The sequence below is a fragment of the Giraffa tippelskirchi genome, chromosome 5 (assembly GCF_054371585.1).
Source record: "Giraffa tippelskirchi isolate mGirTip1 chromosome 5, T2T-mGirTip1v1.2.pri, whole genome shotgun sequence".
NCBI lineage: Eukaryota > Metazoa > Chordata > Mammalia > Artiodactyla > Giraffidae > Giraffa > Giraffa tippelskirchi.
The window spans coordinates 14,719,785-14,737,187 of record NC_137279.1 but is presented as its reverse complement, the minus strand read 5'-3'; the positions used below and the strand labels follow the sequence as shown (position 1 = coordinate 14,737,187).

The 17,403-nt window shown below is 42.0% G+C and overlaps 1 long non-coding RNA gene across 1 annotated transcript; it reads left to right on the top strand.

The window, feature by feature from the left end:
• The first annotated feature begins 3,252 nt into the window (after positions 1–3,252).
• On the top strand, positions 3,253–7,875 carry LOC145506094 (uncharacterized). The gene is made up of 2 exons (XR_014053542.1): positions 3,253–6,027; positions 6,902–7,875. It is a non-coding gene; the product is annotated as an uncharacterized LOC145506094 (long non-coding RNA).
• Positions 7,876–17,403: the final 9,528 nt, after the last annotated feature.

The window sequence follows — 17,403 nt, the reverse complement described above, 5'->3', positions numbered from 1 at the left end:
TTTATTGTGCAGGTTATAAGGGTGCTATTGAAGGATTATAGGCCTGAGTGTGTACATTTGAGAAGCAAGTGTGTAGGTGTGCAGGATGGAGGAGAAGCAAGGAAGTAAATTAGGAGGTGAGTGCCGTCACGCTTCATGGAGTCTACTCCCACTCCGGCTGCCTCATTATCAGTTTCCCCCTCCACTCATGGCATCTAGGCCTTTTCTCCACCTCTTGGCTGAAACTATTCTTTCCTATGTCATAAGCAAACTTCTGGCCCAAGTCCAAAAGTGCTTTCCATGTTTTATCTTATCTGATCTCTCTACTCCACTTGCATGGCTAGCCACTAACTAGCTGGAAACTTTTCTCTGGCCTCTTGATGCTCTGATTCAGATTTCTCATGACCTACCCGTCAACAAGTCCTGGTGTTTATAAGGGGCATGTAAAACTCTCCCTGGGAAATGTCTTGCTTGTTGGCAACTTCTGCAGCTAAAATTCCTCCTCAGTAGAAAATCCATTAATGAAGACAATCTAACATGGGGATTCTCTGAGAGAAAATTTTAATCACACAGTTGGTCTCAGCATTATATTATCATGAATCCATCTCTACTTATCTAACTTAAGAATGAAGATTTGGGGTCAGAATAAATAATATCTTCCTCTGGTTTGCCTTTGCCAAGCTGCACTGGGGCCTATCTGGGCCTATAATTGAACTTGTTAAGAAGAACAAGATGCAGAAAGAGGCTTTCTGAAAGTCCTTAGAGAAGGATCTTATCTTCTGGGTGACTTTTTACAGAGGGAAGGTCATTTAAATATCATCTCTGGTATTTTAAAACTATGTCTAGTCCCTCAATATATCTGCTGCTTCTCTCCTCAATATATGTTCTACTTCTCTCTGGTCTCCATAGTGAATTGTTGACTAAAACTCAAAGGGAAGCTGCATGGGGGTTAAAGCCTCAATTCGTTCACTGCTGCTTCCCCAGGACCTAGAAGAGCACCTGGGACAGACTAGGGACTCATAATTAGGTACAGAGTGAATGACAATTTGTTTCAAGTTGGTAGGGGATGCAATTTGTCCCCACGCATTGCTGGTTTGTTGGCATGAGGGAAACAACCACAAAACTTTGGCTAAACTGCTGAGATCATGGATGAAGAGAATTTAGAAGAGGTCACTTAAGGATTTACCAACTTCAAATCTTGCGTAAATTTATTATGTCCTCCAGAAGCCTCACATCTTTGTGGGAGGCCCAGGATTTGGCAGTTACCACCACAAATGAGGGAAGACCTGAGGACATAATCAACCAGGCATGAACTGGCTGAGTTTACAAACATGGAAGCTCAAATCGAGACTGACACCTTTCTGTTTTGCAGCTCTTCGACCTCAGCACAAATGTCTGAAAATCCATAGATTACAGGCGCCTCTCTGGTTGGATTTTGAGCATGTCTTCTCATAGAATTTAGTTTATTTAAAGCCTCAAAAAAAAAAAAATCATCAAACAAAGAGTCTTCCCCTGATACTGTGGTCTTCTCTGATGGGTAGGGTTCAAGGCCACCTGCCTACCAAGCTGAACCCACTGGGCAGTACAACAAAGGGACTTTATTGCCTTCTAATTAGTGCCCTATCAGTTTGCTAAACATGTTACCCAAATGCTGTGCCTGTTTCCTTCCTGGTGGGAGTCAGCCGAAATTTCCAAGGCTGCTTGGCCTGATTCCAGGTCCATGGACAATTGATACCTTCTTGATCAACTTGCGCAGGAATCTCTCATGAACAGTAGTAAGACGGTCTGTTGTCTCCAAGCTGAACTTTTCTCAACCTTTCATTCTGTAGCTTGAAGTCAATTTTGGGATTTAGCTTTTTGAACTCAAAATAGAAGCTTGATAACTGATCCTTATAATGAACCCAGCATGTTATACCGCCTTCAGAGTTGGAGTCAGTTAAGTATGGTTTCTGGAAAATACACAGTTTTCTTTTTTTAGTCAAAGAGCATTGCCAAATAGAGCAACATTTTGTTTTATGCCCTTTGTTAAAAATATGTGATTTATAGCCCCTTTTTTAATCCTGGCACAGGATCCCTGCATTCCCACCTGCTGTTGAGAGCAGAAAACAGAATGCTCCCTTGTGCACTGGTGATTTCAGATGATGGTCAGGGACCAACTGCAGCTTCTACCTCTCTACCTTCTGATCAAATGGCTTAGCATTGGGCCTCCATGGTAGCTCAGTGGTAAAAGAATCTGCCTGCCAATGCAGGAGACACAGGTTCAATCCCTGGTCTGGGAGGATCCCACATGCCAAGGAGCAACTAGGCCCGTGCGCCACAACTATTGAGCCTGTGCTCTAGAGCCTGGGCAGTGCAACTACTGAGCCCACGTGCCACAACAACTGAAGCCCACACACCCTGGATCCTGTGTCCCACAACAAGAGAAGCCACCACAATGAAATGCCTGCATATCACAATGAAGAATAGCTCCTACTCGCCGCAAATAGAGAAAAGCCTGGGCAGCAACGAAGACCCAGCACAGCCAAAAGTTAATTAATTAACTTTTAGAAGAAAGAATGGCTTAGTATCAGTTGCTGTTTAGTCCAAGTCATTTTTTGGCATATGTTCTTAGAAACATGATTTATCTGTTTACAATTCCAGATATCAGGTGAGTTCGTTCAATTTCTTAGAGGTTTGTTTTGTCATAGGGAAAAATCTTTCAATTCTATTGCAAGTTACTAAAGTGATGTTGCCTATAAGCTTAAGTTCTACATAAATGGCCCATTTCTGGGAACTCTACCTCCCAGGTAATGAACATTAAGCTAAAATACCTCTGTTTAGCTCACAGAAAACATCCTGACAAGGCCCACCTGTGAATGACTGCAGGCAGAGAGAAATTAACACATCCTCCCCAAAGGCTGCTGGGAACTCGCAAGTGTTTGACTTTACTCCCTCCCATTTTGTATTAAAGAAACTTGAGTTCTAACTCAGGCAAGATGGTTCTCTGGGATATGAGGTCACCATCATTTTGGTCTGCTGGCTTTCTGAATAAAATCGCTATTCCTTGCCCCAACAAGCTGCCTCTCGATTTATTGGCGTGTTGTGTGGTGAGCAGTATGAGCTTGGACTCAGTAACAGTTTTTGGTGACCCAAAAATGTGACCCCACTTGGAGAATTTTCAGGTAAGTTTCCAGCAGCTGACAGGACCTCTGGTTCTGAGGACCTACGGTTCAAATTTCCCCAAAGCGGCACCCCCTGCCCCAGTACTTGGCAGTTGGATCAAAGAATCAATATTTGGGAACCAACGTGCTCCACACAGAAGGGTAAGTCACTCCAGTGTGTACACCTGGAAACTATTTTCTCTCTATTTGGGGCTTTTGCTTCAGAAGAAGCCAGTTTGTTCTGTATTTGAGTGAGGTACTCTGTTGGAAAGAGGAAAGAGCTGTTGGACTTTCACCTGATTTGTGAACTTGTTCATTTCTTTGGATACTACTATTTGTGTGCACTGAGTCTTTTTTGTATTTCTGTCTCTTAAAAAATGGGGAATATTTCAGCTATCTCTAAAAAGTTCTCTGAGTCACATTTTGGATAAGTGCTCTGATTATAGCCTTGAACCCGTAAGTGAGAAGAAGCTAATTTATTGTAGGTGCAAAATCACAGATTCTCACATCTGTCTGGTGTTCTATATCATGACACAGGTTACTACAAAGTGATAGTGATAGAAACTAGGACTCAGTTTTGAAAGGAGAGGCAACCAGGGTGCCACTATTGAAACAGGCTGTCCAATTCTTTTTTTATAATTGGAGGATAATTGCTTTACAAAGTTGTGTTGGTTTCTACTGTACAACAACACGAATCAGCCATAATTCTGTGTGTGTGTGTATATACACACATATATACATATATCCCCCTCCTCTTGAGCCTCCCTCCCACCCTCCAACCACACCCTCCAATTGTTATGGTTTTGAATTTCTCATTCTCCGCATTGCTTGTTCAGGGAACCCCTCACCCCACTTGGTGTAACTGGCAGGTTCTTACTCAAGTCAAGAAAAAAGAAAGCACTCAATAAGCAGGTCAATTCTCTGATACTTGCAAAGAAAATTGCAAGGAAAGTATTTTAGGAACATAGTGCAGATAATAAAAAATGATGTATCTGGTCCAGTGTTTGTATTTCAGGAGAGAAAGAGACAGAAAGAGACAGAGAGAAAGAGAATAAGAGGTTTCTAGTTCAAGCCTACAGAGTAATTTCACCATCTGCTGGAAAGAGTCCCCATGACACAAAATTCTGCAGGTTTCCTACTTCTCACACCCCCGCACTGTTCCCAATTCATTGCTGGAAGAGGGTTTCTAGAGCTAGAAGATTTTGAAAAGCTGCTGGGGGAGGAATAGTTTTATGTATCACCACGTGTGCCCTGAATCTTTCCTGGAGTTTGGGGAAAAGGAGGGCAAGGAAGTTTTGTTTCTGTTCTTGGTTTGTTTTACAAACATTCTTCTTTCCCTGAGTATAAAAGCAATACATCAGGCTTCCCTGGTGGCTCAGTGGTAGAGTATCTGCCTGCTAATGCAGGAGGCCTGGGTCCAATCCTTGGGTCAGGAAGATCCCATATGTAGTGGAGCAGCTAAGCCCACGCCTCACAACTACTGAGCCTGTGCTCTAGAGCCTGGGAGCCACAACTCCTGAGCCCACAAGCTGCAGCTCCTGAAGCCCACATGCTCTAGAACCCCTGCCCCGCAACAAGAGAAGTCACTGCAGTGAGAAGCCCCCACACTGCAATGAAGAGTAGCCCCTGCTCACTGCAATTAGAGAAATGCCCGTGCAGCCATGAAGACTCAGCCAAACCAAAATAAATAAATAAAATGATTTAAAAAGAAAAAAGCAACATATCTGGCAATACCAAATGCTAGTAAGGATACAGATTCGCAGAATTTCATACACTGCTGGTGGAAATATGTATAGACTGAGGCAACCACTTCGGAAAACAGTTCCACGCTGCTGTTTAAACTTTCTCTCACCCTATCACAAGCATTTCCACTCCCAGTTTTATATCCAAATTGGTATATAGGGACAATGGGAATTCATGTACCGGAATATTTGTAGTACTGTTCTTAATAGGAAATGTCTGGAAATAGCCTAAAATACAGAATGAACTGTAATATGGTCACACAATAGAGTATTATATAGTAATAAAAATAAATAAGCTCCCAGGGCCTACGCATCAATAGAGATGAGTCTCAGCAGTATTAAGTGAACGAAGTCCTAGAAGACAATTTATAGCATACTACCTTCTTAAAAAATTTGAAGCCACCAAAATAAAAATATATAGTTCATATAGCTTTATAATAGCATGTATCAATTACATACAACTTTATTAAAAGGAAAAGAAGGGAATTATGAGATTTGGGAAGGTGGATATCTTGAGTAAAGAAAAGTACTGAATGGGATAGGAGAGGATTCATGCCTAGATGCAAATTTTTATTTTAATCTGAGCTTTTATATTGAGCATTGGGTGTATAAGTACTTACTACAGTCTAATGAACAAATTAATAAATAATGGCTATGTGTGGACTAATGAGGTGACTAGTTACTGAGTTAAGATCAACCCAGTTCAGAGTGTCTCTGGATCCAAACAAGAAACTGAAAGCAAAAATCATACATTCATTGTGAACAATTTAGAGCCTTAGACAAAGCATGTGAAGAAACAACCATCCCTAACTGTATCACTCTAGACATGATCATTCAGGTGTATTTCCTTACAGCCACTTTTCTCTGATTCCTATTTTGAACAAAAATGTAGTCATGATGTTTAAACAGTAATCTTATTCTTTACACTTAATATTATATACCTTTTCCCATGTGATGAAACAATCTGAATGTTTTTAACAGCTGAATAGTATTACATTATATGTACACATCATAATTTAACAAATTCTTTATACACATTTATTTTGCTTTCACTGTTTCTTGTTGTGGGTTAGACTGAAATAAACAATTTGCACATATCTGGGTGCTTTCTCTGATTTCATTACGATTTTTAAGAGAATCAAGGTGGGAAAATTTTTTTAGTTATTGTTCAGTTCAGTTCAGTCGCTCAGTCGTGTCCGACTCTCTGCGACCCCATGAATTGCAGCACGCCAGGCCTCTCTGTCCATCACCAACTCCCGGAGTCCACCCAAACCCATGTTCATCGAGTCGGTGATGCCATCCAACCATCTCATCCTCTGTCGTCCCCTTCTCCTCCCGCCCCCAATCCTACCCAGCATTAGGGTCTTTTCCAATGAGTCAACCCTTCGCATGAGGTGGCCAAAGTATTGGAGCTTCAGCTTCAACATCAGACCTTCCAATGAACACCCAGGATTGATCTCTTTTAGGATGGATTGATTGGATCTCCTTGCAGTCCAAGGGACTCTCAAGAGTCTTCTCCAACACCACAGTTCAAAAGCATCAATTCTGTGGCGCTCAGCTTTCTTCACCGTCCAACTCTCACATCCATACATGACCACTGGAAAAACCATAGCTTTGACTAGACTGACTTTTGTTGGCAAAGTAATGTCTCTGCTTTTAAACATGCTATCTAGGTTGGCCATAACCTTCCTTCCAAGGAGTAAGCGTCTTTTAATTTCATGGCTGCAGTCACCATCAGCAGTGATTCTGGAGCCCAAAAAAGTAAAGTCTGACACTGTTTCCACTGTTTCCCCATCTATTTCCCATGAAGTGATGGGACCAGATGCCATGATCTTAGTTTTCTGAACGTTGAGCTTTAAGCCAACTTTTTCACTCTCCTCCTTCACCTTCATCAAGAGGCTCTTTAGTTCTTCTTCACTTTCTGCCATAAGGGTGGTGTCATCTGCGTATCTGAGGTTATTGATATTTCTCCCAGCAATCTTGATTCCAGCTTGTGTTTCTTCCAGCCCAGCGTTTCTCATGATGTACTCTGCATATAAGTTACATATTGCTAAATTGGAGGGCACTATTCTTATGCGAGAAATGAAGTGAATAAAATACTGCACATAAAAATGCCTAATATATACATGATAGACATTCAATATCAGTTGACTATGAAGCTGCATATTAATTATAAGGTTAGCTAGAATATATTGGAAAAAGATAAAGGAATATCTTCCTCATCTACCAGGCTATGAAAATTAGATGACTTAGAATTGCATGTTAAGTTTTGGTGGAAATATCAGTACAAGTACATGACATAGGAGTATATAATTATATTAACTTTATGTTGCATTAATGATACTAAATATAATTTATATGTCATGCTTATTCTTTCAAAAACGTTTTCATATGCATAATCTCATTTGCTTTCCATGACAGTCCTCTAAGATATGTTAAATTACCTCCACTTTACAGATGAGGAAGTTGATATTTGGGTTACTATACTTACCCAAGATTTTGAAGCTTAAAACTGAGTTCTAGTCTCAGCAATGGTGGAAGAGCTTATACTGAATGATTGTCCTTCAGATAACACTTATAAATGATGGACAATAGCTGTTTTAAAGGTTCCAGAGAAAAACTAAAAGCAGGCAGAAACTGAAAAGGAAATGGTTAAAACCAATAACCTAAGTTTCCACCTTAAAGAACTAGAAAAATAAACTCACAAGATGTAGAAGAGAGGAGACCAAAATAAGAACAGAAATCAGTGGAACAGAAAACAGGCTGTAGAAAAATTTAACAAAACCCAAAATTTGTTTTATTGAAAAAATAAAATGGCTAAGCCCCTAGCTAGACTAATAAGGAAAAAAAAGAAATTCATCATATTGGGAATGAAGGAGGGAGCATCATTACAGATCTTACAAACAATAAAAAAGAAGGGATTATTGTGAACAACTGTCAATAAACTCAACAACTTAATGCACAAATTCATTGAAAAACATCTCACCAAAAATGAAAAGAGAAAAAAATGGAAACTCTGAATATCCATGTATCTGGTATTTTAACTGAATTTGTCATCAAAACTTTTCCACAAAAAGGATTCAAGGCCCAAACGGTTTCACTAGTAAATTCTATCAAATAGTTAAGGAAGACATAACACTAATCTTAAATTCTTTCCAAAAATAGAAGAGGGAAAATATTGCTAACTTTTCTGAGACCAAAAATATCCTAATACAAAAGCTTGATAAATACAAAAAAGAGAATAAATCATATCTCTCATGAATAGTGACCCAAAAATTCTTACCAAAATATTAGTAAGTCAGATTGAAAAAGTAATATTTCATTATCATATCAGGTTTAACCCAGGTATACAAGATTGGTTTAATATTTGAAAATCAATTAATGTAATTCACCATTAATATAAGAAAAAAAATCCACATGATCATTTCAATGGCATTACAAGCATTTGACAAAATTCAACAGCTATTCACATTTCTCAGCAAATTAGGAATAGAGAGAAATTACTCAACCTGAAAAAGGGCCTCTCTTAAAAACATATAGCTAACATCACATGTAATAATGAATTATTATTGATGGTGGAAGCACAAAAGGAACAAAAATAGGATTGTCCTGGTGGTTCAGTGGTTAGGAGTCCACCTACCAATGCAGGGGACACGGGTTTGATCCCTGGTCTGGGACGATCCCACATGCAGTGGAGAAACCAAGCCCAGGAGCCACAACGACTGAAGCCCACATGCCCTCGAGCCCATGATTCACAAGAGAAGCCACCACAATAGGAAGCCTATGCATCCCAACAGAGAGTAACCCCTGCTGGCCACAACTACAGAATAACCCCTTCTCACCATGAGAGAGAAAGTCTGACCGCAGCAACGAAGACCCAGCGCAGCCAAATAAATAAGATATTTTTTTATTAAAAGGAGCAAAAACAAAAAGGCAGTTCTCATGAATCAAGGAAAAATGATGTCCCAGTCTGAATCTGTAAGGCCTGAGGCTATGCCAGGGAAATGACTTCCCCCACCTTTTCCAGAAATATGAGTTGTGCAAAGTCCTTTTATGATGGTGAGATTAGAATTCCCAGGAAAGCATTTTTGTTTTTTTCCCTTGTAATGCTTATGCTTTATTGGAACAATTACCTATTTTTGTTTTAAATCTCTTCCTCCTCTGTTCCCGTGTAGCTCTCTGACAAATTTGGGCTCTTTCTCTGGTTTTAGAATTTGTGCAAAGAGGCCGGCACTCCGTAGCACAGACCCTCTGGCAGTGGGGCCACCACCCACGGTGGAGGGTCTCCCCTACAATGTGTTGGCCTGAGTCCTTCCCCCTGTTTCTCTCTGCCAGCCTTATTAGGGGGCAGCTTTAGGGAATGTGACTTCCCTGGTGGCTCAGATGGTAAAGCGTCTGCCTACAATATGGGAGACCCGGGTTCAACCCCTGGGTCAGGAAGATCTCTTGGAGAAGGAAATGGCAACCCACTCCAGTATTCTTGCCTGGAGAATCCCAAGGACGGAGGAAGCTGGTGGGCTACAGTCCATGGGGTTGCAAAGAGTCGGACACGACTGAGCGACTTCACTTCACTTAGGGAATGCATTTGAGAGCTAGTGAGTATCCCCACTGGACAGGCCTGCTCCTGGGAATTTTTGGTATAGTAACTACATACGAAGTTGTTCAGTCATGTCTGATTCTTTGTGACCCCATGAACTGTACTCCATCAGGCTCCTCTGTCCATGAAATTTTTCAGACAGGGAATACTGGAGTGGGTTGCCATTTCCTCCTCCAGGGGATCTTGTTGACCCAGGAATTGAACCCACATCTCTTGCATCTCCTGCACTGGCAGGTGGATGCTTTCCTACTGTGCCACTTGGGAAGCCCCAGAGAACAAACCCCCACCCCTTGTGTGTACTTTGTTTCATTCTGGGATTCAGTTTATCACCCAGCCTGGTCTCCAGTCACACAAGATTTTTTAAAACAATCCAGGCCATTCCTATCGTTTCTCCTCAAATACTTGGCTTTTGGAAACTCCTTATGATTTCATGGGATCTTTTCTGCTGTTTTTTGAGAGATTGAAATGATTAGTTTTGTCTCCGTTGGTGGGATACTCTCCCTGCATTTCAGCCTGGACCAGTTAAGAGGTTGAAGGGCATATATCTGAGCCACAGCTGCCACTAATGATGACCAGAACTGATTAATTCAGTTAGAGTTTCTAGGTGAAATTCAGACAGCAGTTTGATGAAAGAGAGGCACACACAAGGAGGGGACTTGAAAGCACATCTACATAGCACTTTATTTAATGATGTCTTTTTAAAAAATTAACTTTTATTGGAGTATAGTTGCTTTATAATGTTGTGTTCGTTTCTACTGTACAGCAAAGTGAATCAGTCATACGTATACACGTGTGTACGCTAAGTCGGTTCAGTGGTGTCTGACTCTTTGTGACCCTAATGGACTATAGCCCGCCAAGCTCCTCTGACCATGGGATTCTTCAGACAAGAATGCTAGATTGGGTTGCCATTTCCTCCTTCAGGGGATCTTCTTGACTCAGGGATCAAACCCACATCTCTTGTCTCCTGCATTGGTAGGCAGATTCTTTATCACTAGTGCCACATATACCCTTTTATACATTAGCTAATGATAGCTATTGTACTGAGATCCCACCTTGATTATAGCATTGCGCTGTTTTTAAACACAGCTATTCTTTGAGATAGATTCTATTATTATCCGCACTTTACAGATGGGCAAACCTAGAGACCCAGTGCAAGGTCACTTAGAGTAAGGGGTGGAGCCAGGATTCTAATCTCAGCAGCCTGGCTCCAGAGTCTGTACTCTACTTCCACATCCTGCATAATAACGATTGAGACAATCTTCCCTCCCTCAGCTCCCCTTGGTGTCACCACCAAAACCCTTCAAGAGATCTCTCCTCTCCAGTACCCGCTCACCGCAATTCTGCTTTATTTGGCCAGAGGGTGTTTCTTTGAGTTAAGAACCCCTAATGCTGCAGCTACTGCTGCTGCTAAGTCGCTTCAGTCATGTCCAACTCTTCACGACCCCATGGACTGCAGCCTACCAGGCTCCTCCGTCCATGGGATTTTCCAGGCAAGAGTACTGGAGTGGGTTGCCATTGCCATCTCCGATTACTAACCTTAATTTTCTCATCAGTAAAATGGGAATAATGATGATAGTTGTCTCATATGATTATGTAAGTTCTAAGCATGGGGTAAATATCCAATACATGATCCTTATTATTGCAAGCTATTAGGAAGTTTTACTCTATACTCTACCAGTATAGAGTAAGTAGGTTGTTTATCATTCTTTTCTGCAGTTCTCTATCTTACTCAGAATTTCAAACTTAGAAGTTTCAGTTTCAGCAATTCAGTTCTCAAGAGCACCATTCTTGACATCACTGCAAAGAAAGCTTGGGCTTCAGGGTGAGACCCTGAAGACTGCCCGCCCAGCACAGATCTCAGTCTCACCGCTTGAGCTCTGCCCACGCACATGTTAATTCAGATGAATAATGGCACCAAAGAAAGTACACAGCACGTTCTTTCATTAATGGGTTTATTCATCAGGAAATGAAGAAAAGAATAAATGCTGCCAATGAGAATAGCCAGTTTTCAGGGAAATAAAAGACATTTTTGCTTGAATGTGCTAAAAGTTTAAAAAACAAGCAATAAATTATCTAAGTCAGTAGTTTTCAAACTGTGTTCCGTGGAGGCCTGGAGTTTTGCAAATGCACCTCAGGGGCAGTGCTGGAGTTAGTAATTATCTTACCAGCTGAATGTTAACTTGCAAAGGAATGAATATACTGAGGCTCTAAAGTGGGTAGAATGTCTTTGAAACAGAAGAAACAGAACCTTCCTGCATCCCAAGAGCATAATCGATACTGGATATGTGTGACCTTGGTTAAGTCACTTCCCATCTCTGGCTTCTGTTCTGTCCAATGAGAAGATTCAGGGCTGTGATGATCACAAAAATCTTTTGGCTCTAAAGCTCTGAGACCATCTCTTGTTCTCCTCAATGACTACTTTCAACAGAAGATATTTTTAGAATTATCTTTAAACAGCTTCATTTTCACCATTTCTTTGATGTTTCTCAGTGATTGCACATCCTAACTCTCTCTGGATAAATGTGATTTTTGGACCTAACAGAAACAAAAGTGAACAAACAAAAAGATCCCCTACTTCAGAACCAGATTGTGAAATGAAATTCATATTTTACAGCAAGAAAAATTTAAACATAAAAAAATTTCTCTGGGGACTTCCCTGGTAGTCCAGTGGATAAGACTCCGGGCTCCCAATGCAGGGGGCCTGGGTTTGATCCCTGGTCAGAGAACTATATCCCACAGCCGCAACTAAGATCCAGAACAGCCAAATAAATAAACATTTTTTAAAAAATTTCTTTGCCTTTGGCCTCCTCTCTCCCCACACTGTGCACTGGGTACCCTTTTTGTGCATCAACCAAACCTCCCCACTGGCAGAAATACCTGCTCAACTATAGACAGCAAAATATTCCCAGCATCAGCAAGACAACTCCTTAAAAGATAACATTCCTTCTTAATCTTGTAAGGGGCCACAATGACCCCTGACCTACTGCTTTCTAGATTGTGTAAGCTGTCAATAATACATCACTTAATGTACAGCCCTCTGTTTCAAAAAACTTCAGTGACTGTGCTTGACTTCTAATGGGCAGAACAGTTCTCCAAGCTTTCTGAGATGCTGTTCCTGACTTAGATGATCTTCAATTTGGCTGAAAAAAAATTTTCCATTTCTTTCTTAGATCAGCTGATTAATTTTTAATTGACGAGGTATTTCATTTAGTTCTCCATAAGTGTTTAGTGAGTGCCTTTCAAGAGTCAGGTACTGATGTAGGGGAGACAAAGATGAATAGGCCAAACTTTTCTGTTTTCTCAAGGGGCTCCCAGTCCCTTGAGCTGGCACTTGTATGAATTACTTTTGTGCTTCGTAGATGTCACCTAGTTCTGGCCATTCTAGCTGGAGAAGATAAAATGTTTGACCCAGTGATCAGAAAAACTAGTAGTTGCCTTAGAAAGAAGGAGACCTATTTCTACCATTTTCAAGGATTTCTGATAAATATCCTCTAGCTCAGAGGCTGAATCTGTAAGTAGACCATGTGCAAATTACCTTCAGTTCCCAGATCCCTTTGGTAGCTGGCTGGTTGGCAGTAAAACCTGGTTTACTAGGATCTCTAAATCAGCTTTGTCTGGCAGCCATATTACACTTGGCCCAAATGGATAACTGTACGTAGACAGGAAAGGCAGCTTTTGTAGTAGAAATCTGATTCATTAAGCCCAAGTCCCAGATCCATCTAACTGGCTTTGGGACTTCAGGCAAGTCCCTCAACTTTATTGAAATATATATTTCCTTATCTATAAAATGAAATTACAGACATTTAACAATGTTGCCAAATGGATAAGTAATCACCTATATAGAGTTCCCAGTATATGTTAATACCTAGTGATGATTCAAAAAGTGGCAGTTCTTTTTATTAGCAGGTGGGGCTTCCCTGGTGGCTCAGACGGTAAAGCGTCTGCCTGCAGTGCAGGAGACCAGGGTTTGATCCCTGGGTTGGGAAGATCCCCTGGAGAAGGAAATGGCAACCCACTCCAGTACTCTTGCCTGGAAAATTCTATGGACTGAGGAGCCTGGTAGGCTACAGTCAATGGTGTCGCAAAGGGTTGGACACGACTGAGCGACTTCACTTTCACTTCACTTCGGCAAAGAGGAGCCCCAGAGGGTAAAGAGTCTGCCTGCAGTGCAGGAGATCCAAGTTTGACCCCTGGTTGGGAAGATCCCCTGGAGAAGGAAATGGCAACCCACTCCAGTATTCTTGCCTGGAAAATCCCATGGACGGAGGAGCCTGGCAGGCTACAGTCCATGGGGCCTCAAAGAGTCAGACACGACTGAGTGACTTCACACTTTCACTGCAAAGAGAGCATGAGTTATCACACTATCTATGAGAGGAAAGCTGACCTGGACTAGTCCTCTTGGAGTGTTGCTAGAACTTGAAGGAATCACCACTGAGCTGAGCAGAGGCTTATAAACGTATCCTAGGTGGTATGTGGCTCTGATAGGGCTTCTTGGAGAGAGCAAACTGCCAGGAATCACAGAAGGAAGACGTTGTGAAACTGAGTCAGCAGTCTGGCTGAAGTAGTTGATGGAGGCAAGGTCTGACCTGGTATCTCCTGGTTGACATTAGAATTGTAGGAAGGTGAATGGTTGAGACACGTTTTTCCATTGACCTACTTGATTGAGCCAAGGATCTCTGGAAAGCCACATGATCACTATGTGAGATGTTAAGCCGTCAGAAAGTCTCAACAGTTGGAGGAGGCCTTAGGTGCCTGTAATAGGTCTAGGATACTGGCAGACCATCTGACCTGTCTCTTGAGAAACCTGTATGCAGGTCAGGAAGCAACAGTTAGAACTGGACATGGAACAACAGACTGGTTCCAAATAGGAAAAGGAGTACATCAAGGCTGTATATTGTCACCCTGCTTATTTAACTTATATGCAGAGTACATCATGAGAAATGCTGGGCTGGAAGAAACACAAGCTGGAGTCAGGATTGCCGGGAGAAATATCAATAACCTCAGATATGCAGATGACACCACCCTTATGGCAGAAAGTGAAGAAGAACTAAAGAGTCTTTTGATGAAAGTGAAAGAGGAGAGTGAAAAAGTTGGCTTAAAGCTCAACGTTCAGAAAACTAAGATCATGGCATCTGGTCCCATCACTTCATGGGAAATAGATGGAGAAACAGTGGAAACTGTCAGACTTTATTTTTGGGGGCTCCAAAATCACTGCTGATGGTGATTGCAGCCATGAAATTAAAAGATGCTTACTCCTTGGAAGGAAGGCTATGACCAACCTAGATAGCATATTTAAAAGCAGAGACATTACTTTGCCAACAAAGGTCCGTCTAGTCAAGGCTATGGTTTTTCCAGTGGTCATGTATGGATGTGAGAGTTGGACGGTGAAGAAAGCTGAGCGCCACAGAATTGATGCTTTTGAACTGTGGTGTTGGAGAAGACTCTTGAGAGTCCCTTGGACTGCAAGGAGATCCAACCAGTCCATCCTAAAGGAGATCAGTCCTGGGTGTTCATTGGAAGGACTGATGTTGAAGCTGAAACTCCAATAATTTGGCCACCTCATGCGAAGTGTTGACTCATTGGAAAAGACCCTAATGCTGGGAAGGATTGGGGGCAGGAGGAGAAGGAGACAACAGAGAATGAGATGGTTGGATGGCATCACCGACTCAATGGACATGGGTTTGGGTAAACTCTGGAAGTTGGTGATGGACAGGGAGGCCTGGCGTGCTGCGATTCATGGGGTCGCAAAGAGTCGGACACGACTGAGCAACTGAACTGAACTGGCAGACGGTCCCTTGAAAATGAAGAGTCTTCTTTCCACCTCCACATCTGCCAGCTCTGAGGCTGCAAACTGGAGGCTTTTGTTGTCATATCTTTTTTGACTTGAACCATGTTTAAAATGAGATTTCACCAGAATTTCTGATTTTTCTCAAGTGTTAGAAATACCTAACCTGCATTCTGATACAGAATGGTACACTGACACCAGCTCTTTAGGGATTTCGGGTTATTCACAACTCCTTCCTTGAAATATTTCTTGTGGTTTTTATAACACTTCTCAGTTCTCATCTTCCTCTGCCCTCTTCAACTGCTTTTCCATTCCATCAATCCCTTCTTCCTCTGCCAATCCGTAAATGCCAGCACACTCAGGGCTCTGTTTTCCATCCTCTTCTCTTTTCCCCAGTCCACATTCTTTTCTTTCTTTCTTTTTTAAATTTTTTTGGCTGTGCCGTGTGTCTTGTGGGATTTTAGTTCCCAGACCAGGGATCAAACCTGCCACCCCTTGCTGTGTGAGCACAGAGTCTTAACCACTGGACCACCAGGGAAGTACCCCACATGCTTTTCTTAATAAACCTCATCTCCTCCCAAGGTTTTGAATCCCAGCTATATGATGCTACAGGCAAGGAAAACTTTTCCCTTCTTCCCTTTAGGTTCTTTGGCTAGTCTATTAATTAAATTGACACAAAACAGATTAACAGGAGAGAAAACAAATTTAATTTCTTATGTACAGGAGCTCATAAAAATGTGCGACTCAAAAGAGTTATCAAAGTAGACAGCTTTTATACCTTTTAGACAAGGGAGCAATAAATTTGTGAAGAATTGACAAGACAAAGGGGTTTGGGCTTGGGGTTAACAAATTGGTGGCGAAGTAACAAGGTTTGTTTATATAGCCTTTCATGTCCCTAAATTGCCTGTCTCTGGTGATAAGCATGCCCTGTACCCTCCTGGTACAGGGAGGGTACATTTAACACGGAAGATTGATTTCCTCCTTTCAGGAGGACAAAGGAGAGTCAGGATGTTCTTGCACTTTTCTTGTTCTTAACTTTTTAAGTTAATTCATTTATTCTTGGTTGCACTAGGTCTTCATTGCTGCATGCAGTCTTTCTCGAGTTGCAGGGAGCAGGGTCTACTCTTCATGGCGGTGCACAGGCTTCTCATTGCCGTGGTTTCTCTTGTTGTGGAGCACAGGCTCTAGGCCCACAGTCTTCAGTGGTTGCAGCACACAGGCTCAGTGGTTGTGGTGCATAGGCTTGGTTGCTCCATGGCATATGGAATCTTCCCCAACCAGGGATCGAACCCGTGTCCCCAGCATTGGCAAGTGGATTGTCATCTCTGGTCCCATCACTTCATAGGAAATAGATGGGGAAACGGTGGAAACAGTGTCAGACTTTATTTTTGGGGGCTCCAAAATCACTGCTGATGGTGATTGCAGCCATGAAATTAAAAGACGCTTACTCCTTGAAAGGAAGGTTATGGCCAACCTAGATAGCATATTTAAAAGCAGAGACATTACTTTGCCAACAAAAGTCCGTCTAGTCAAGGCTATGGTTTTTCCAGTGGTCATGTATGGATGTGAGAGTTGGACGGTGAAGAAAGCTGAGCGCCGCAGAATTGATGCTTTTGAACTGTGGTGTTGGAGACGACTCTTGAGTGTCCCTTGGACTGCAAGGAGATCCAATCAATCCATCCTAAAGGAGATCAATCCTGGGTGTTCATTGGAAGGACTGATGTTGAAGCTGAAGCTCCAATACTTTGGCCACCTCATGCGAAGGGTTGACTCATTGGAGAAGACCCTAATGCTGGGAAGGATTGGGGGCAGGAGGAGAAGGGGACGACAGAGGATGAGATGGTTGTCCATCACCAACTCGATGCACATGGGTTTGGGTAGACTCTGGGAGTTGGTGATGGACAGGAAGGCCTGGCATGCTGCAATTCATGGGATTGCAAAGAGTTGGACATGATTGAGCGACTGAACTGAACTGACACCACCAGGGAAGTCCTGAGTGTTTCTTAAGTAACTTTAATTCAAAATAATCAATATGCAGCATATTTGGGAGTGGCATATTTTGTTCCCCTTCGCTGTTGATGGTCGTGGTAAAGTGTGGCACACAGAGGACTTGTTGAATTGTCCTCTGTCTCAGAAGCACAAGATGGGAGGATTCTGGTA